This window comes from Aegilops tauschii, chromosome 5 (genome assembly GCF_002575655.3).
Source record: "Aegilops tauschii subsp. strangulata cultivar AL8/78 chromosome 5, Aet v6.0, whole genome shotgun sequence".
NCBI lineage: Eukaryota > Viridiplantae > Streptophyta > Magnoliopsida > Poales > Poaceae > Aegilops > Aegilops tauschii.
The window spans coordinates 526,696,662-526,720,217 of record NC_053039.3 but is presented as its reverse complement, the minus strand read 5'-3'; the positions used below and the strand labels follow the sequence as shown (position 1 = coordinate 526,720,217).

Genomic DNA, 23,556 nt, shown 5'->3' with positions numbered 1-23,556 from the left:
TGCTTATAGCCTCGTATTTCTTCTCCGATATTTGGGTTTTGTTTGGCCAACTAGATCTATTTATCTTGCAATGGGAAGAAGTGCTTTGTGATGGGTTCAATCTTATGGTGCTTGATCCCAGTGACAGAAGGGGAACCGAGACGTATGTATTGTTGCCATTAGGGATAACAAGATGGGGTCTATTTCTACATAAATAGATCTTGTCTACATCATGTCATCGTTCTTATTGCATTACTCCGTTTCTCCATGAACTTAATACACTAGATGCATGCTGGATAGCGGTCGATGTGTGGAGTAATAGTAGTAGATGCAGGCAAGAGTCGGTCTACTAATATTGGACGTGATGCCTATATAATGATCATTGCCTGGATATCGTCATGTTTATTTGAAGTTCTATCAATTGCACAAAAGTAATTCGTTTACCCACCGTGCTATTTTTTCGAGAGAGGCCACTAGTGAAATCTACGGCCCCCCGGTCTCCTCTTTATTATATTTGCCTTTGCGATCTATTTTCCTTTGCTTTTATTTTCAGATCTATTAAACCCAAAATACAAAAATACCTTGTTGCACTTTATTTTATTTGGTGTTTGATCTATCAACTTATGACTACTTTCTCACGTCCGTTTGCTAATTTCTGGCGCCACTGCATCATCCCTTCCTATTTGAGGAAATACCGACGTAGTCTAGCAGACATCAACCGCCACCGCCTCGGTGGATCGGAGTGACCGGGCTCCATGAGTTGGGAGTGATGCCAAGACCGGCACCACCACCAACGGTAGATCCATCGGTTCCCTGGATGTTTGAAAAGATATGTTAAGGGGATATATGATTGTGTTGAATAAATGGTAAGCAGCACCATTGAATAGTTTGGGGATGTACTAACCGTCGTAGTCCCAGGTTGTTGTCCTTGCTGCGTTCTTTTGGATACAAAATATTTCACCCATGACCGACTGCTAGCTTGTTTAAATACAGATTTGTATTGCAAAACAATTACTGATATGCTCTATTTCTTTTATAAGGCATAATTGTTTCGCATTTAACTCAAACAAGAATTTACCAAAAGGATCTTAGATTGTCATATTTTCTTGGATGGTTCTACCCATGCATGATCTTAGTTATCATATCTTTGCAAAAATGATCTTAGCGTATCATATTAATTCTCTATTGTGGTCTAATTTTCCTGAATATTTGCGTCTGAATTGTGTTACAATTGGACTTTAATTAGTGGAGAATAAGGTGTTTCATTTGATAATCTAATAATTAAAGGCACCACGGGATAGCCAAAATAGACGAGCTAAAACTAGTGAGTTAGGAACAGATCGAAAAGGGGTGATTTGGGAAACAAAGTGGAAAGAGTTGCGCAACATCTAAAAGTATAGGGTGTGTTTGGTTTTAGCCCCACCAAAAATTTGGCATGACCAAAATTTGAGATGTGCTTCTATGCTTTTCCGCAGTTTTTTTTGCATGAAAATTAAAGCCATCTAAAGGCTGTGATTAGAGGAGCTAATTCATCAGTTTCATCTAACAAAAGGGTACTAATAATAATACTAATCAGCAGCGGGCCCAAAAATGAAAGCTAAGGGATTGAGCATGGCACAAAACTCGTCACTTGGGCTCCCAAATGTGGTGCCCCAAAAGCAACCGGTTATGTATGTACCCTATGGCCGAAGCAGGAAGTTTCATGGTCCAACCGTGGATTCCCTCTCTCTAGGGTTCTTCTTCTCCTTGGATGATTTTCGCCGCCGTCAAGTCGTTTACTCCCCCTGATTGCCGATCTACCCCGGACTGCCCCGCTCAGAGTGACAAAGGGGCGATACCTGGATCGCCACCCGCTCTTGGCTGGGACTTTAGGGTGGAAAGTCTAGGGTTCCACCCCAACACCCGATCTAGTTTTGCATCGGGAGAGTCTTTTGTGATGAGTTCTTCGGGCGCATCGGGTATTGCTGCGGCAGACGATGTGGCGAAGATGATGGCTGAGCTTGGTCTAAGGGAAGAGGATCTGGATGATGTCGTGTTTGATGAGAAGGCTGCACTACCAGAGGCGGATAGATGTATTGCACTGGAAAGGGTCCACACGGAGAAATCCTACAACCAAACCTGGTTTTACACGAACATGAGGCCAGCCTGGGACCTCGTGCGGGTGGAAAAATTCAGGCCTCTTGAGAGTAATCTCTACACAGTTCAGTTTTCTTGTCTCGGTGATTGGGCGAGGGTCATATGCAGAATGGACCATGGAACATCAGAGGAGATGCGGTAATCATGACTCCGTATGATGGTGTCACAAAACCGTCCTTGATCAAGCTTGACACACTGGAAATATGGATCCAAATCCACGATGTACCGGACCTCTATGCACATCTTGTGCAGCCACTCGCTGCAAAGGTGGGAGAGGTCTTGTTTGCTGAACCCCAGTCTCAAGATTACACCGGGAATTTTTACCATGTGTGCGTAAGGATTGATGTAAACAAACCACTGAAGAATGTTGTTTTCATGATTTGGGACGGTAAAAGGCAGATCTGTAGGGTGAAATACAAGAGGCTACATGATGGGTGCGCTATCTGTGGCATGCTAGGTCAATTGTACAAGGAACATGGTATATGCCGCTTGGCTCGGGTCCTGGAGAGGGCCTAGGACGCCGTGGTGGCAGGCGTGGAGGACGGTCAGGCAGAGGAAGAGGTGGAATTAATCCAATACCAAGAGACTCCGCTGGGGACGATAATGCAATGCAGCAACAGGTACAGATGGAAAACCTTGACACAGGTGATGTGGACATGCTTGATCCGAATAGAAAATGATCAGTATGATCGGAGCCATCACCAAACTCCATGATCGCAGGTGGTTGAAGTGAAGCTAGCTCGGCTACTGTGGCCGATGGAAATCATCTTGCTTTAGTGCATGTAGGCACATCTCCTCTGAGCCTTCCTCCAAAAAGAGACCCCAAGAAGGCAAAAACAACTTCAGAAGGGAAGGAGGGTGATGACCCACAAGTATAGCGGATCAATTGTAGCTCTTTTCGATAAGTAAGAGTGTCGAACCCAACGAGGAGCAGAAGGAAATGACAAGTGGTTATCAGCAAGGTAATGTCTGCAAGTGCTGAAATTGTAAGTAGCAGGGTAGTTTGATAGGAAGATAATTTGTAATGAGCAAGTAACGATAGTAGTAACAAAAGTGCAGCAAGGTAGCCCAATCCTTTTGAGGCAAAGGACAGGCCAAAACGGTCTCTTATAATAAGCAAATCGTTCTTGAGGGTACACATGAATTTCATCTAGTCACTTTCATCATGTTGGTTCGATTCGTGTTCGCTACTTTGATAATTTGATATGTGGGTGGACCGGTGCTTAGGTGTTGTTCTTACTTGAACAAACCTCCTACTTATGATTAACCCTCCCGCAAGCATCCGCAACTACGAGAAAAGTATTAAGAATAAATTCTAACCATAGCATTAAACTGTTGGATCCAATCGGTCCCTTACGGAATAGCGCATAAACTGGGGTTTAAGCTTCCGTCACTCTAGAACCCATCATCTAATTGCTACTCCACAATGCAGTCCCTTAGGCCCAAATATGGAGAAGTGTCATGTAGTCGACGTTCACATGACACCACTAAGGGAATCACAACATACATACTATCAAAATATCGAAAACATATCAAGTTCACATGATTACTTGCAACATGATTTCTCCCGTGACCTCAAGAACAAAAGTAACTACTCACAAATGATAATCATGCTCAAGATCATAGGAGTATTAAATAGCATATTGGATCTGAACATATAATCTTCCACCAAATAAACCATATAGTAATCAACTACAAGATGTAATCAACACTACTAGTCACCCACAAGCACCAATATATAGTTTCGGTAACAAGATTGAACACAAGAGATGAACTAGGGTTTGAGATGAGATGGTGCTGTTGATGATGTTGATGGATAGTGCCCTCCCCAAGATGGGAGAGTTGTTTCTGATGATGAGGACGCTGATTTCCCCCTCCGGGCGGGGGGGGGGGGGGGGGGGAGTTCCCCCGATGGAATCGCTCCGCCGGAGGGCAAAAGTGCTCCTGCCCAAGTTCCGCCTCAAGACGGCGGCGCTTCATCCCGAAAGTCCTCTCCTTATTTTTTCTAGGTCAAAATGACTTATATACTAGAATATGGGCACCGGAGGTGGGCCTGGGTGAGCACAACCCACCAGGGCGCGCCTGGGCTCCCTGGCGCACCCAGGTGGGTTGTGCCCACTTGGTGGGCCTCCTCTGGTACTTATTTGCTCCAATATTCATCATATATTCCATAAAAATTCTCCGTGAATTTTTAGCTTGTTTGGAGTTGTGCAGAATAGGTAGCCTGACCTAGCTTTTCCAGGTCCAGATTTCTAGCTGCCGGAATTCTCCCTGTTTGTGTGTACCTTGCAAATTGTGAGAGAAAAGGCATTAGAATTACTCCAAAAAGCATTATTGTGTATAAAAACATCATAAATAACAGTAGGAAAACATGATGCAAAATGGACGTATCAACTCCCCCAAGCTTAGACCTCGCTTGTCCTCAAGCGAAAACCGAAATCGAAAAACATGTCCACATGCTTCGAGAGAGAGGTGTCGATAAAAACAAAATACGGACATAGAAGCATAATGTTCATTATTATAACAGCAACAAACTTAAACATAAGACTCTTATCATAGAACTTTTATCATAGACTTCTCATGCATAAGTGACAATTCATCACACTATCGAAGTATAAAGCAAAAACTCTATTAGAAACCAACAAACTATGTTCTCAGTCAACTTTGCAACTACAATTCATCATCTTTTCAGGAAGGGTCACGTATCGGAGCCTTTAGGCAAGTCCACATACTCAACTATCATATAGTCTTCTATGATTGCTAACACTCACCGCATACACATGAGCAAAACGTTTCAACCGGACACATAGAAAGATAGGGCCTTATAGTTTCGCCTCCCAACGTATTCACCTCAAGGGTGATGTCAACATTAATAACTCATGCTACCCATACTCAACTGGACATATGTGCCTAGAACTTTCCTCACCACATGATGCTTGCCAAAGGAGAAAATAAAAAGGAATAGAGAGAAGACTTTGACTCTTTGCATAAAAGTAAATACATAAAAGTAAAAGGTAGGCCCTTTGCAGAGGGAAACAGAGGTTGATGCGCTTATTTGTTTGTATGCTCAACCCCTTAGTGCAAAAGAACGTTATGTTGTATTGGCCCTTGTGATGGCAACCTTTATTATGCAGTCGGTCGCTTTTATTCTTCACCATCACAAGTTCGTACAACGCTCAATTGTCTCTTACACTAAATGATCTCACACTTTTAGAACCAATTTTATTGCCTTATTGCACCGATGACAACTTACTTGAGGGATCTTGCTCAATCCCTAGGTAGGTATGGTGGACTCTTTAAAATAAGATTTGGGTTTAAGGGTTTTTGGATGCACAAGTAGTATCTCTACTTGTTGCGGAATTTTTGGCTAGCAAAGATAGGGGAAAGCACCACATGTTAAAGGATCTATGACAATATGACTTCTATGTGAATATGAACAAACATAAATCATTAAGTTGTCTTCCTTGTCCAACGTCAACAATTTTGGCATATAATATTTTGATGGGGGGTCACAATCACAAAATATTTCTACGATAGTTTATTTATATGTGAATCTTCTCTTCCCTTATTAATTCTTTCATGAGTTTCATCATTGACTAATGCTATGTTTGTCAATCTCTAATAAATTTTTCTACTTATACTTTTCCTTATGTGGTGTCATTACCTACCATAAGATTAGTACATGATCTTCTTGATTTATTTCCTTTCATTTTATTGTAAACATGAAAGTAAAGAAAGCAAAAACTCCAACTAAACTTTATTATATATCTCGCACACAATTACAAGGATAGATCACTAAGCAAACTCTCGAAAAGAAAGGATCGGACTAAACTTTTATTCATCTAAAGCAAAAGATCAAACTAAAATAAGTGAAGGCAAAAGATAGTGGGGATGATACGATACCGGGGCACCTCCCCCAAGCTTGGCGGAAGCCAAGGGGAGTACCCATACCCGATACTCAATTTTCTTTTGGTGATGAAGAAGAAGGTGGTGGTGGTGTAGTAGAGGGTTTGTCCTTCTTCCTTTAGCTTACGCTTGAGTACATAATTTTCCTCCTTTAATTCACCGATCTCTTGTTCGAGCTCCAGTACATTTTTGCATAAATCTTTCTTACTATCCTGCAAAAGGCGGAAGGGTATAAACTGAACCTTAGGCCTCTTTGGTTTGTTCGGGAGGCTTGACTTTTTGAATCCCACATGCATGTCCCCAGGTTGAAGCAGTAGGGTCTCGTCCTCATCTGAGCTCGTCTCCTCCTTCTACCTAGGATAATAGTCTTCCTCTTCCTCCGTGGTCTAGCCATAGTGCTCCACATCCCCATAGGACTTGGGGTTTGCAATGAAATCAGCAGCATAGCTCTCACCCTCGGAGTCTTGGGACGACATATTTTCAGATCTGACAGGAAAACAGCAAGAAAAGAAAACAGAAGATTTCTCCGCGATACGGTGGTCAATAGGTTCGGGGGGTATATAAAGATTTTTTATCTTGGGAAACAAGCAAATGGAAGAAAAAAGGAGTCCGGAAGGTACCTCAGGTGGGCACAACCCACCTGGGTGCGCCTGGCAAGCCAAGCTCCTGCCCACCAGGGTACGCTTCCTGGAAGTTTCTTATTTTCGTAATTTTCTAAATATTCCAAAACTAACAAAAAAAATTGCGGATTTTTTGGAGTCCGTTTACTTATCGTATCACGTACCTCCTTCTTTTCACGATTCTGGAGTGTTCCGGAAGGACTCTTTTATGTGTTCTTCCGGTGTCAAAGTTTGGATAATATTACTTTCAACATTAATGGGCGTACCTAAGATATAATGTTTTATTCGTTTCCCATTAACAACCTTCGGGTTAGTACCTTCGGCATTATTTATTTTGATAGCTCCAGACCTATAAACCTCCTCGATAACATAGGGTCCTTCCCATTTTGAGAGAAGTTTTCCTACAAAGAATCTAAAACAAGAGTTGTACAAAAGAACATATTCTACAACTTTAAACTCACGCTTTTGAATTCTTTTATCATGCCATCTTTTAACTTTTTCTTTAAATGACATGGCATTTTCATAAGCTTGGGTTCTCCATTCCTCTAATGAGCTAATATCAAATAACCTCTTTTCACCGGCAAGTTTGAAATCATAGTTGAGTTCTTGATTGCCCGATATGCTTTATGTTCTAACTCAAGAGGCAAATAACAAGCTTTTCCATAAACCATTTTATAAGGAGACATACCCATAGGATTTTTATATGTTGTTCTATAAGCCCAAAGTGCATCATCTAATTTCTTAGACCAATTCTTCCGGGACCTATTGACAGTCTTTTGCAAAATTAATTTTATTTCTCTATTGCTAAGTTCAACTTGACCACTTGACCGAGGATGATATGGTGATGCAATTCTATGGTTAACATCATACTTAGCAAGAATTTTACGGAAAGCACCATGAATAAAGTGTGAACCACCATCAGTCATTAAATATCTAGGGACTCCAAACCTTGGGAAAATAACTTCCTTAAGCATTTTAATAGAGGTGTTGTGATCAGCACTACTGGTTGGAATAGCTCTATCAATTTAGTAACATAATCAACAGCAACCAAAATATGTGTATACCCATTAGAGGAAGGAAAAGGTCCCATGTAATCAAATCCCCAAACATCAAATGGTTCAACAGCAAGTGAATAATTCATAGGCATTTCTTGACGCTTACCGATATTGCCTATTCTTTGGCATTCATCATAAGATAAGACGAACTTACGGGCATCCTTGAAGAGAGTAGGCCAATAAAACCCAGATTGCAATACCTTGTGAGCAGTTCTATATCCAGCATGATGCCCTCCATAAGCTTCGGAGTGACATTTCCGTAGGATTTGTCCTTGTTCATGCTCTAGTACACAACATCTAATAATACCATCTACTCCTTCTTTATAAAGATGTGGGTCATCCCAAAAGTAGTGTCTTAAATCATAGAAGATTTTTTTTATTTTGTTGGTATGTAAAGCTAGGTGGTAAATATTTAGCAACAATGCAATTAGCATAATCAGCATACCAAGGAGTATTATGAGCAACATTTATTGCAGCTAACTGCTCATCATGAAAACTATCATCAATAGGTAGTGGGTCATTAAGCACATTTCCAAGCCTAGACAAGATATCAGCTACGGGGTTCTCAGCTCCTTTTCTATCAGTGATATGTAAATCAAATTCTTGTAGCAAAAGAACCCCATCGAATAAGTCTAGGTTTAGCATCTTTCTTTTCCATAAGATATTTTATAGCAGCATGATCGGTGTGAACAATTACTTTTGAATCAACAATGTAAGATCTAAATTTATCACAAGAAAACACCACTCCTAGGAATTCTTTTTCAGTAGTGGCATAATTTCGTTGAGCACTGTCTAGAGTTTTACTAGCATAATGAATAACATTCAATTTCTTATCAACTCTTTGTCCTGGAACAGCACCAATAGCATAATCACTAGCATCACACATAATTTCAAAAGGCAAGTTCCAATCAGGTGGTTGAACAATAGGTGCAGAAATTAAGGCTTTCTTGAGTGTTTCGATGGCTTCTAAACAATCATCATCAAAAACAAAAGGAACATCCTTTTGCAAAAGGTTTGTAAGAGGCCTGGAAATTTTAGAAAAGTCTTTGATAAATCTCCTATAGAAACCAGCATGACCTAGGAAACTACGAATACCTTTGATATCTTTAGGACATGGCATTTTCTCAATTGCATCAACATTAGCTTTGTCCACTTCAATACCTCTTTCAGAAATTTTATTACCCAAGACAGTACCTTCATTAACCATAAAGTGGCACTTCTCCCAATTCAAGACAAGATTTGTTTGTTCACATCTCTGCAAAACTCGATCAAGATTGCTTAAACAATCATCAAAAGACTTCCCATAAACAGAGAAGTCATCCATGAAAACCTCAACAATCTTTTCACAAAAGTCAGAGAATATAGCAGTCATACATCTTTGAAAGGTAGCAGGTGCATTGCATAAACCAAAAGGCATACGTCTATAAGCATAAGTTCCAAAGGTACAAGTGAAAGTGGTCTTTTCTTGATCAGGTTGAGAAACAAGTATTTGTGAAAAAAACAGAATATCCATCAAGGAAGGAAAAATGTGTGTACTTAGATAATCTTTCTAGCATCTGATCAATAAAAGGCAGAGGCTAACGATCTTTTCTAGTTGCTTTATTTAATTTTCTAAAATCAATTACCATTCTATAGCCTGTAACAATTCTTTGTGGAATAAGTTCATTCTTATCATTAGGAACAACAGTAATACCTCCTTTCTTAGGAACACAATGAACAGGACTTACCCATCTACTATCAACTATAGGATAGATTTTACCTACTTCCAGAAGTTTTAATATTTCCGTTCTTACCACTTCTTTCATCTTCGGATTTAACCGGCATTGGTGGTCAACAAAGGGTTTAGCATCAGGTTCCATATTGATCTTGTGCTGACATAGAGTGGGACTAATGCCCTTTAAATCAAGAGTATATCCAGTAGCAGCTCGGTGCTTCCTTAGAACTTTCAATAATCTTTCTTCTTCATGTTCTGAAAGGTTAGCACTAATAATAATAGGATATATCTTCTTTTCATCAAGATAAGCATATTTCAAAGTGTCTGGCAATTGTTTTAATTCAAACACAGGATCACCTTTAGGTGGAGGAGGACCTCCTAGAGTTTCAATAGGCAAATTGTGTTTAAGTGGAGGACGTTGTTCAAAGAAAATCTTATCTATTTCATTTCTTTCATGCATATGTAGATCATTTTCATGGTCTAGCAAACATTGTTCTAGTGAATCAGTAGGAGGCACAGCAATAGAAGCAAGACCAATTATTTTATCCTTACTAGGCAATTCTTTTTCATGATGCTTTCTACTAAACTTGGAAAATTAAACTCATGAGACTCATCACCAAAACTAACACCGACAGTTTGTTTCTCACAATCAATATTAGCATTAACGGTGCTCAAGAAAGGTCTACCAAAGATAATGGGACAAAAGTCATCTTGTGGGTAACCAAGAACAAGAAAATCAGTAGGGTATTTTATTTTCCCACACAAGACTTCAACATCTCTAACAATCCCAAGTGGTGTGATGGTGTCTCTATTAGCAAGTTTAATAGCATTTATTTCTTCTATTTCAGCGAATGTTATGTCATTCATAATTTCTTGATAAAGGGTAAAGGGAATAGCACTCACGCTAGTACCTATGTCACATAAACCATGATAACAGTGATCTCCTATTTTAACTGAGACAACAGGCATGCCAACAATTGGTCTATGTTTTTCCTCTTTATTAGGTTTGGCAATTCTAGTAGCTTCATTGCAAAAGTAAATAACATGCCCATCTATATTTTCTTCCAGGAGATCTTTAACCATAGCAACACTAGGTTCTACTTTGATTTATTCATCAGGTTTAGGTGTTCTGATATAACTTTTGTTAACCACAGTCGAAACCTTAGCATGTTCCTTTATCCTAACAGGGAAAGGTCGTTTCTCAATATAAGTAGTAGGAACAACTGGATCAACATTATAAAGTATAGTTTCTTCTTTAGCTAGTACCGGTTCTTTAATTTCTTCTTTAGTAGGTGGGCGATATTTAAACCACTTCTCTTTAGGGAGATCAACATGAGTAGCAAATGATTCACAAAAGGAGGCTACTATCTCAGAGTCAAGTCCATATTTAGTGCTAAATTTTTGAAAATCATTGGTATTCATAAAAGATTTAACACAATCATACTTAACCTTAATACCTGACTCTTTACCTTCGTCGAGTTCCCAATCTTCAGAGTTGCGTTTAATTCTTTTTAAAAGATCCCACCGGAATTCAATAGTCTTCTTCATAAAAGAACAAGCACAAGAAGTATCAAGCATGGATCGATCATTATGAGAAAGCCGAGCATAAAAATTCTGGATAATAATTTCTCTTGAGAGCTCGTGATTGGGGCATGAATATAACATTGACTTAAGCCTCCCCCAAGCTAGAGCGATACTTTCTCCTTCACGAGGCCAACAATTATATATGTAATTCCAATCGCGATGAACTAGATGCATAGGATAAATTTTTTGGTGGAACTCCAATTTCAATCAATTCCAATTCCAAGATCCAATATCATCGCATAACCTATACCATGCCAATGCTTTTCCCTTCAAAGATAAAGGGAAAACCTTCTTCTTTAAATCATCTCCGAGTAAACCTGCAAGCTTAAACAATCCACAAATTTGCTCCGCATATATCAAGCGCATATGAGGATGTTCAGTTCCATCTCCTGCATAAGGATTAGCTAGCAGTTGTTCTATCATAACCCGAAGGAATATCATATTCAATATTTTCAGTAGGTGCAGTAGGTTGAGGGGTAGCTAATTGTGGTTCGGGTCGGGGTGAAGATAGCCCCAACAAGCCCCTCAAAGGATTGTTTTCCATAGTAACAAGTGACAGTAAATTTCAGCACACTATATAAATGTTTCCTTACCAAATTCCACTTACCAAAGGCGCTTCACTCCCTGGCAACGCCGCCAGAAAATAGCCTTGATGACCCACAAGTATAGAGGATCAATTTTAGCTCTTTTCGATAAGTAAGAGTGTCGAACCAACGAGGAGCAGAAGGAAATGACAAGTGGTTTTCTGCAAGGTAATATCTGCAAGTGCTGAAATTGTAAGTAGCAGGGTAGTTTGATAGCAAGATAATTTATAATGAGCAAGTAACGATAGTAGTAACAAAAGTGCAGCAAGGTAGTCCAATCCTTTTGAGGCAAAAGACAGGCCAAAATGGTCTCTTATAATAAGCAAAGCGTTCTTGAGGGTACACGGGAATTTCATCTAGTCACTTTCATCATGTTGGTTCAATTCGTGTTTTTGCTACTTTGATAATTTGATATGTGGGTGGACCGGTTCTTAGGTACTATTCTTACTTGAACAAACCTCCTACTTATGATTAACCCTCCTGCAAGCATCCGCAACTACGAGAAAAGTATTAAGAATAAATTCTAACCATAGCATTAAACTGTTGGATCCAATCAGTCCCTTACGGAATAGCGCATAAACTGGGGTTTAAGCTTCCATCACTCTCGCAACCCATCATCTAATTGCTACTCCACAATGCAGTCCCTTAGGCCCAAATATGGAGAAGTGTCATGTAGTCGACGTTCACATGACACCACTAAGGGAATCACAACATACATACTATCAAAATATCGAAAACATATCAAGTTCACATAATTACTTGCAACATGATTTCTCCCGTGACCTCAAGAATAAAAGTAACTACTCACAAATGATAATCATGCTCAAGATCATAGGGGTACTAAATAGCATATTGGATCTGAACATATAATCTTCCACCAAATAAACCATATCGTAATCAACTACAAGATGTAATCAACACTACTAGTCACCCACAAGCACCAATATATAGTTCCGGTAACAAGATTGAACACAAGAGATGAACTAGGATTTGAGATGAGATGGTGATGTTGAAGATGTTGATGGAGATTGCCCTCCCCAAGATGGGAGAGTTGTTGGTGATGATGAGGACGATGATTTCCCCCTCCGGGAGGGAAGTTCCCCCAGCGGAATCGCTCCGCCGGAGGGCAAAAGTGCTCCTGCCCAAGTTCCGCCTCGAGACGGCGGCGCTCCATCCCGAAAGTCCTCTCCTTATTTTTTCTAGGTCAAAAATGACTTATGTACCAGAAGATGGGCACCGGAGGTGGGCCTGGGTGAGCACAACCCACTAGGGCGCGCCTGGGCTCCCTGGCGCGCCCAGGTGGGTTGTGCCCACCTGGTGGGCCTCCTCTGGTACTTATTTGCTCCAATATTCATCATATATTCCATAAAAATTCTCCGTGAAGTTTCAGCTTGTTTGGAGTTGTGCAGAATAGGTAGCCTGACGTAGCTTTTCCAGATCCAGATTTCCAGCTGCCGGAATTCTCCATCTTTGTGTGTACCTTGCAAATTATGAGAAAAAAGGCATTAGAATTACTCCAAAAAACATTATTATGTATAAAAACATCATAAATAACAGTATGAAAACATGATGCAAAATGGACGTATTAGAGGGCAACAACATGGCGGCGAAAGGAAATTTGGCGGGCTCCGTAGAGGAGCGCCGCCGAGCCCAATGAGTACACTTTGCTAGAATTGTCGCGGAACGGGCAAACCGGCGACAATTCGAGAACTTCGCGACTTTGCGAGGAAGTTTGCCCCTACCGTGCTTTGCATTGTTGAAACACAAATTAGTGGTGCATGTGTAGAAGCTCTAGCAAGTACTCTAGGTTATGATAAATCTTATGTTGTCAGTAGTCAAGGGAGAAGTGGTGGAATTGGTATTTTTTGGAATAATATAAGCAATGTTGAGATTTTGGGTGATTCTTTCTATCATATTGATGCAAAAGTGCATGTGGGACAAGATCCTTGGAGGCTCACAGTCATTTACCGGGAAGCACAAAATCAAAGTAGGCATCAAACTTGGGATGTGATGAAGTGAATAGCAATGTTGAATGACCTGTCGTGGTTATGTTTGGGTGATTTTAACGAGGTTCTACGTCCGGAAGAACACCAAGGAGTAGCTAATCGTAGTAATGAACAAATACAAGTGTTTTGGGATGTTGTCAACGTGTGCATGCTCATGGACTTAGGCTATCAAGGCCGCTTCTGGACCTTTGAGAAGAAGGTAGCTGGAGGGTCATATACGCAGGTCCAGCTGGATCGTGCGCTGGCATCCCCCAGTTGGAGTGCCTGGTTTCCCTTGGCATCTCTGAGCCATCTCTCGACCGTGTCCTCTGACCACGGGTCGATCTTGCTTCAGTTTGCAACCACACATGCTAGGTTCCAAGAGCTTTCGTTACGAGGTGATGTGAGAATCACATGAGGAATAGCAGCAATCAATCTCGTCTCGATGGAACTCGGTTTCTTCGGGTTATGGGGTCGGTGATTTCCATGACAAGCTGCTGAAGATCTCGAAAGAACTCACGGTGTGGAGCGGAGTGTCATTTGGTAGTGTCCGAAAGGAAATAAAAGACTTGACGTTCTAACTAAAGCAGCTACAAAATGACCTGGCTAGGACTAGACCAGTACACTTGAAAATCAAATCAGTGACAGACTGGTAGAACTATACCATAGGGAGGAGATCATGTGGCGTCAAAGATCCAGGTTGCAATGTCTGTCTGAGGGGGACAAAAATACTAAGTTTTCCATATGCAAGTGAGTATGAGGTGAAAAAAGAACGTGATTAAGGCGCTCTATAACTCCCTTGGCATTTACATAGAGTATCCGGCAACTCTGAAGGCAATGGTATTGGACTTTTACAAGTCGCTCTACACATCCGAGGGTGTTACTGGTATTGTTGCATGTCCCATGCAAAGTGACGTCGGCTATGAATGAAAACCTATGTGCACCATACTCGAATGAAGAAGTGTAGCATGCACTTTTTCAGATGTTCCCAACTAAAGCACCAGGCCTGGATGGCTTCCTAGCACAATGTTATCAGAGGCACTGGGATATGTGTGGCGATGAAATTACTATTGTTGTTATGCGGATTATCAGAGGAGAGGAAAGTCCAGAGAGCATAAATGATACAGTCCTTGTCTTGATCCCGAAGGTAACGAGCCCCACTCTGCTAACTCAATTCAGACCTCAATCTTTGCAATGTACTGTATAACATAGCATTGAAGGTGGTGGCATATAGACTGAAGATAATTCTACCTGACATTATCTCACACGACCAGTCAATGTTTGTGCCTGGTAGACTCATTACTGACAATATTATTTGTGCATATGAGTGCCTTCATTTTATGAAGAGGAACAGATCGAAATCTAACAATTTTTGTGTGTTGAAGCTTGACATGATGAAGGCATACGACAAGCTTGAGTGGGATTACTTACAGAACATCATGAGTAAACTCAGTGTTGCTCAATGGTCAAAAGCTCAAACAATTTAAACCATCCAGAGGTATTCGACAAGGAGATCCGATTTCCCCTTACTATTCTTAATTGTAGCAGAGGGCCTTTCATGCCATTTAAAATCCAATTCTCAGTCATCATCGCTTGGAATTAAGGTGGCTCCGATAACTCCAATTGTGAACCACCTCCAATTTGGACATGGTAGCCTCTTGCTTTTTAAGTCTAGTGTGGAGGGAGCAAACTCGATATCAAACTTGTTGAACATTTATTGTGCTGCTTCGGGACAAAGAGTAAATCATGACAAGTCCTCAATTTATTTCAGCAAGGGGTGCCCTACTTCACTCAAGGAGGAAGTGAAAAATTGCCTGGATGTACAGAATGAGTCCATCGGTGAGAAATATTTGGGTTTGCCAACAGAGGTGGGACAGCCCAAAAATGGCACATTCAAGTACTTGAGGGATAGAGTTTGGGGAAAAGGTGGATGGATGGATGAAGATGTTATTGTCTTCAGTTGGAAAGGAGGTTCTTTTTAAATCTGTGACGCAAGCTATTCCTGTTTTCTCTATGTCATGTTTCAGATTACCAAGGGGATTGTGTGACAGCATCACATCGATTATACGGTAGTTTTGGTGGGGAAGTAAGCAAGGGAAGAGAAGGCCTTGTTGGGTGTCATGGGATGTTATATTGCGGCCAAAGAACCTTGGAGGTTTGGGCTTTAAACACATGGAATTGTTTAACCTTGCTTTACTTGCTAGGCAAGCATGGCGCATTCTACAGGAGCCAAACTCCCTAAGTGCCCACATGCTGAAAGCAATCTACTATCCAAACTCGTCTATATTGGATGCGAAGCTCGGATCACACCTGTCTCAGATTTGGCGAGACATCATGCGACTGGGTATTATTCGTAGAATTGGAGATGGTGTTTCAACACAAATCTGGCCACATAATTGGATTCCGTGGGACGGACTTTCCAAACCAATCACACCTCTAGTCGCTAACCCGCCACAGTAGGTGGCCGAGCTGATTGATTCGATGACAGCTAGTTGGAATGAGGAGCTTGTGCGCCAAGTGTTCCTACCGATCAATGCGGTAGCTATACTCAAAATCCTGATCTGCACGAGACAAGTTGATGACTTCTACGTGTGGTCGGAGGATCCACAAGGCCTATTCTCGGTGAGGACAGCATACGATCTTATATATCGGATCAAATCTGGGAGAGAAGCATGGTTGGAGAATACCGAAGACTCGTCAAATCCTGACCAAGAGCACAATTGGTCTTCGGTTTGGAAATTACAGGTGCCATCGGAACTCGGGGTTTTCACATGTCGACTGGCACATCACTTGCTACCCACTAGCGATGTTCTTCACCACCGGAACATATCGCCCTCCCACATGCGTGCTATATGTGGCGCGGAGGATAGTTGGAGGCACTCATTGCTGGACTATACCCTATCCCGAAGTGTTCGGACTCTATCTAATGATGAGCTAGTTCAGCACATGTGCATGAACAGAGATGAAAGTGCGAAGGGATGGTTATTTGTGGTGAGCAATTCCCTATCGCAGCTTGAGTTCACCATAATGATAACCACACTGTGGGTCATCTGGTATGCTCAGCGGAAAGTTATTCACGAAGGAATTCTGCAGACTCCTTTTGCAACACATGCGTTCATTGACAGGTTCCTTGCCGATCTTCAATGCCTCGTGAAGCCGAATGCCAGAACACAAGTGCCAGCTGCACCGCGACCAATGGGATGGATTCCGCCAGAACATGATCACATGAAGATCAATGTTGACGTCGTTGTGTCTCGGGCGGGAGGCTTCGGAACAGTGGTAGCTATATGCTGAGACAAGACGGCAACTTTCCAAGGTGCTTCGTCAATCTTGTTCAGGAATATTGAAGACCCGGAGGTTCTTGAGGTACTGGTTGTTAGAGAAGCCCTAGCCCTTGCGAACGACTTATATATATCCAGGGTTTCTGTTGCTTCGGATTGCAAAGCTGCGGTGGACGCGATAAGGAAGGGATCATCATCTTCTTATGGTGCAGTTGTGCTCGAGATTGAGCAGTCGTCTAGGAATTTTACTTCTTGCATTTTCTTACATGAGTTTAGAACCTTGAATGTCGAGGCCCACAAACTTGCACAGTATGCCTTAACGCTAGGGACCGGTCGCCATGTTTGGTTAGGCCACCCTGGAGATCTTTGCTTCGTCCCTGTAAACTGTGTGACGGATGAATAAAGCTTTGTGAGTTTGCCTAAAGAATGTATGTACCCTCTGGTCAAGACACATTCTGATTCACACATTTTCCTATAATCATCGAGTGAATTCCTCATAATATGGTCTAAATTGATTGTACGTAGAAAAAAATCTTGATAAATTTTACAAGCTTAGCAAAACTAGGTACCCCTAAAAAAAAGCAAAACTAGGCGATGCTGAATTGCTAGCCATTCTATCAGGGGTCAAATCCGGACACCGTACTAGGACTTTATACTCCCTCTGTTTGGATCATCATTGGTCTTTAAGATAAGATCATCGCACTCACCTTTTGGTCAAGAACTAATCGTGCTTATGCCACAAAGCAACATCCATATCAATGGCTTTATGCATACCCTGCCGTGCCTAGACGGCTAATTTGACTTATGGAAGGCTCACTTGGCAGAGCACGGCAACATGAGCCGAATTGTCACGCGTGCCAAAGCTGATGGAGTCAAGCTAGAACTAGAATCAAAGACGGACCATGGGACCAGTGGTTTACTTGCAGGGTACGGCTATATCCTCATGCAACTTTGTGTGCTAAACAAGAGCTGCAAGGTCTCGAGGTCAGCCACCATTAATAATAAAGTCAAGAAACTTCAAGGATCATTTTGGACGAATGTTGTTACATGCTTAGCTTCATAGAAATCAATGAAGCTTGCTAATAGAATAGTCAAAGGAACGTTGAGCCATTTTCTCTTCTGAAGTTTCACCCGTATCAATATTTGGCAACAAAAAAATTGTTGATTTATTTTTGTCAAATTGTCCAAGGTTTTTGGTTTTAAAAAGTGACCTTTTATTCCCTTTTTCTAGTTTTTTGTTGACTTCCTAGTATTTTTCTTTAAGCGGACATCGACATGTTGAATTTTTCTATTGATTGATTTCAGTGTCATTTTTTAAATGAATTAATTTGTTTTGCGACAGTTAAATAAATTACTTTTACATGAACTTGAAAAAAGAGTGTGGTGGCTGTTGAGTCTACGCGTTTAACTTGTACATACACAAAGCCTATCCGCTTAACACAAATCCAACCTGGTATACTACCATGTGATGCGATGGTATCAGTTTCCAAACTGTCGATTATTTGAACAAAAAGCTAAAACCCGAACGTTCGGATCTCAGCAACAGATCCGAACGATTCAGCAGTAAAAAAATTGAGAGAAAATGAAATTGAACCCAATACCTCCATCGTATCTCACGGTGCCCCTAACCACAAGGAATAAATTGAGGTTGTGACTACTTTTAGGTTAGGTATTTTTTGTACTTGTAAAAACCGTTACATGAATAATAAAGTATCTTTTTTTCTTTTTTACACTGAATTTTCCTTTTTTTTTCCTACTTTTTTTCATTTTAATAGTCAAATGGCTCGGCTGCCCTGTTAGTATTTTTACTGCACTGTGATGCTTTGACTCGCAAAATAAATGTTGGAACACACCACCGATGATTTGGGTGTAAATTGTATGATAATTTCTGATAACTTATGTGTGAAGAGCATGGTAATTTACGCATCGCACCTGATAACTTACGTACAACACTCTGATAACTTTGGCGGGGGTAGGGGTTGTTGTAATACACCCCTGATAACTTCTGTATGAATATGATGGTAATTATGCACCGTAGACCTGATAACTTTTGTGCAACACATTGATAACTTTTGACCTGGGAAAACAAAGTTGAGGAACATCTCCCTAGTAATTTTTGTGCGAACTACATGGTAATTTACGGATCGCAAACCTGATAACTTACATACAAACACGGTGATAACTTTGACCCGATAAGTCATGTGTAAATATCATGATAATATATGCACAACTGACTTGATAACTTACTTAGTCAAGATGTGATAACTTTGACCGGGAGGGGGTCTTGTTGAAAAACACTCTTTGGCAACTCATGTGTGAATATCATGGTAATATACACACAACAGAGCTGATAACTTAGTTAGCCCAGGCTTGATAAATTTTTGACCAAAAGATGTTGTCGAAACATACCAACATGAGATCTAGTTTCGAAAGTCTTGTGGCAACGAATTTTTTATGTGAAAATGATTTTTGTATCGGAGCGACTGTTTGAGTTACAGAACATTTTTTTGAGTTTCGACGGAATCCTCCCCGACATTAGAATTTTTCTTTCTCTAGGGCACATGAATGTGCATGTGGGGAGAAGATCGAAGAAATTGTTTTTTATGCCCTGATAATTTCTGTGTAAACAACACGATAACTTACGCTCAACTGGCATGATAACTTGCGTTGCACATGTGTGGTAATTTTTTATCTGATAAAGTCGTCGAAACATACCAACATGGAATCTTGTTTCGAAGATCTCGTCGCGATGAATCTTTTATGTGAAAACAGTTTTTGATCAAAGCAACGGTTTGAGCTACAAAACATTTCGAAGTTTCAAAATAAGGAGAATGTAGAATGGCATCATAGTTTTGTCATCTAGTGCATATGTGCATGTGAACGTGGAAAACAAAGTTGGAAGACTATCTTTTCATCCCTGGTAATTTTTATGAAAATATCTTGGTAACTTATGCATCTCAGTCGTGATAACTTACGTAACATATGCCTGGTAACTTTTTACCCAGAAAAAAGTCGTCGAAACATATCAATATGGGATCTAGTTTCTATGGTCTCGTCGCGACGAATCTTTTATGTGAAGACAGTTTTTCAATCTGGCAGATGGTTTGAGCTACAAAACATTTTGACTTTTCAGTTTTGAAAAAAATTCTGGTGACATCATCAATTTTGTTTTTTTCTGCATGCATGTAATTATGAGATCGAAACTGCTCTGTGTACTATTTATCTTCATCGTACACACTGATACGATCAGACTGCAGCTGCTATGACCCACAAACTGATTTATCTACCATTTATCTCTAACTGTATATGTTGGACGGGGAATTTATTATACGTAAAGCAAGGTCATCGTTATGAGATTCTAATTAAACCATGACAGTTGGACACACCCAAAGAAAAGGATGCATGCATGCTTTTTTCATGGGAGAAAATTGGGGTAGGATTTGTTCAGACCTGTTCCAATCTAGCGACTAGTCGGACGTTAGTCCACTCCTTATTCGAATGATATGTGACAATATATTCCATATACTTATATACATGCCACCCGCAAAAAAAACACTTATATACATGTAATGGAATCTTAAAAAAAATGGAAGTATTTGTGAAATGAAAATTGGGTTTAACACCCAATAATCAGCAGCGGACCCAAAATGAAAGAAAAAGTTTCTTGCATCATCGTGGATTTTAAAGATAATGGCACTCAGATTGGGTTTAACACTCCTTACTGGTCAATAGAAGGTTTCTTGCATCATCGTGGATTTTAAAGATAATGGCACTCAAATTTTGGTCAAGAACAAGTCGTGCTTATGCTACAAAGCATTATCATCTATATCGGCTAATTTGGCTTGTGGTGAGCTCACTTAGCAGAGCACCACAACATGAGCCCAAAATTTCAGGCGTGCCAAAGCTGATAGAGTCAAACTAGAACTTAGGATCAAAGATGCAACCGACGCTTACTTGCACGGGACAGCTATATCCAACTGCGGCATCTTTGTGTGCTAAACAAGAATCGGAAGGCCTTGGGTCAGCCGCCACACTTAAAGGATCGTTTTTGGACAAAATTTATAAAATTCCAGCTTCATAAAAGTCAAGGAAGCTTACTAAAAAAAGTCAAAGAAGCTTAAACCTTTCGAAGTCACAATCAGCTCCCGGAGTGAAAGATTGGACCGAAACAACGCGGGAAAGAAAGCAAACAAAAGTGTTCCCGACAGCACTGTGGTGGCTGGCATTATAATGTACAACCCCAGCCCCTAGATACTCAGTTATCCCGGTGAAATTCTTTTGCTTGACGTGAATTTTCTTTGACGCGAATTACCCTTGTGACTTTGGCAACCTTGGTGTGCAGGTTTCACGCGTCATCATGGTTTTTAAAGATGACGGCACTCACATGTTGGTGAAGCAAACGGTCGTGTTTATGCTACGAAAGCAACATCATATATACAATGGCTTTATCCACACCCTGCCTAATTAGACCGCTAATTTGACTTGTGGGAAGCTCACTTGGCAGAGCACGGCAAGCATAGATGAACCAAATTGTCACGCGTGCCAAAGCTGATGGAGTCAAACTGGAACTAGGATCAAAGATGGACCAGTGTTTTACTTGCACGGGACGGGACGGGACGGCTATATCCACGGTCCACCTGCATCTTTGTGTGCTGAAGAACTGAAGGGCCTCAGGTCAGCCACCACAATAAAGTCAAGAAAAAGTGAAGAAAGAGATAAAGAGAAGATAAAAAAAAGTACCCTTCGTTCCTAAATATAAGTCTTTTTAGAGATTTCACTACGGAGTATATACGGAGCAAAATGGATGAATCTACACTCTAAAATATGTCTATATACATCCGTATGTACTCCCTCCGTCCCAAAATTATTGTCTTAAATTTGTCTAAATACGGATGTATCAAGTCATGTTTTAGTATTAGATTCATCCATATCTAGACAAATCTAAGACAAGAATTTTGGGACGGATGGAGTAGTTTGTATTAAAATCCTAGAAAGATTTAGTAGTAGTGTAATAGCCAACCTTATAGCCCACATTATTGTATGGGTATCTATAGATTATGGCTATAAATGATATGCCAGTTCCTTATAGCCATCAGTTGGCTATATTATTAACCATGCTCTTAGGCAATCTTACCTTACCGTATCAACCCGATCTGATTTGGATTGATGAGATTGATATGGTAATGTATCATACCTTGTATAGGTGATTAGACAATCTTACCCTACCGTCTCAACCAAATCCGATTTGGATTGTTGAGAATGATACGGTAAATCTGATTTGGATTGTGGAGATCTTTTTTTCGCGGTTGATTGTTGAGATTGATACGGTGATGTATCATACATTGTACTATATATAGGAGATTAGGCAATCTACCCTACCGTATCTACCCGATCTGATTTGGATTTTTGAGATGTAATTAATGATACCTTGTATACGTGATTAGGCAATCTTATCCTACCTGTTCACGTCCTTGAACTTTGATATAAATCAATCACGAGCTGATCGCCCGAGTGTGGCGTTTCCCTCAAACCATCTTCCTCTCGGACAAAGACAAATAATCACTATGACAAAGAGCCGCTTCGCCTACGTGATGGCCATCTTGTTCATCGGTTGGGTTGCAGGGACTGCAGAGTGTGAGTATTCTTGCCATTACCTTCATATGTATTTCGAACAAAGCCGAATCATTTACCTTTTCAATCAGTGTACCCCCAACCAAAACCTTCCCTTCCAATTAAAACAGCAAACTGATGCAGACATACTCAAATATGCATGCAATAGGTCGTCTCGAGGCTGGAAGCAAGGCCGATCTGGATTATCATACCAAGACAAGTACTGCTGGTGATATCAATGAAAGCAAGCTAAATGTGAAGTTTTGTCTCCGAAAGAAATGTGGTTCACCTGATTCACCATTTGGAGTAGACTGCTACTGCTGCCTCAACAAGCCCGACGCCCCGTGTTTCGCCACAAGTGACGACTGCCAGAAAAAGTGTCCTACTTGCAATCCCAGCTGCGCTCTTTCTGATGTGAAGGAATTTCATCTGTGACCGAGTGCTAGCTTGTTTAAATAAAGATCTGTATTGCAAAAGAAAAGTACTGATATGTTCTATTTCTCTTATAAGGCATAATTGTTTCGCGTTTGACTTGAGCAAGAATTTCTTTTTCTTTACCAAAATGATCTTAGATTGTCACATTTTCTTGGATGGTTCTACCCATGCATGATCTTAGTTATCATATCTTTGCAAAAATGATCTTAGACCGTCATATTAATTCTCTATTGTGGTCTAATTGACCTGAATATTTGTGTCCGAATTATATTACAATTGGACTTCGGAAACACTAACACCCACACGTGTGGGCGTTTGCATCTCGCCCACACACGTGGATCCGCGTCCGTTTGTAGGTGCATGAATCTTGGCATGTCTGTGGTGCCACGTAGGACTGGGCTGGTGTGTGGCATTCACCCGGTCGCCCACACATCCGTTTCACCACACGGAGGGGCCGGTGTGTGGGCGTTTAGCAGTTAGCCCACACGTCAGTTTTCACTCACGCACAAGGGCTGGTGTGTGGGCATTTGCCATCTCGCCCACACGCCCGTCTCCTCTCCCACACCCAAGCTGTCAGTTGCCATGCGTTTTGCGGTGTACATGGCAACTGCACTACTGTGCTTGTAAGCAGATGGCAACTTTCTTTTTTTTTATCCAAACATGTCAG

The 23,556-nt window shown here is 40.8% G+C and overlaps 1 long non-coding RNA gene across 1 annotated transcript; it reads left to right on the top strand.

The window, feature by feature from the left end:
- Positions 1-22,362: 22,362 nt before the first annotated feature.
- On the top strand, positions 22,363-22,982 carry LOC120964132 (uncharacterized). The gene is made up of 2 exons (XR_012183759.1): positions 22,363-22,478; positions 22,624-22,982. It is a non-coding gene; the product is annotated as an uncharacterized lncRNA (long non-coding RNA).
- Positions 22,983-23,556: the final 574 nt, after the last annotated feature.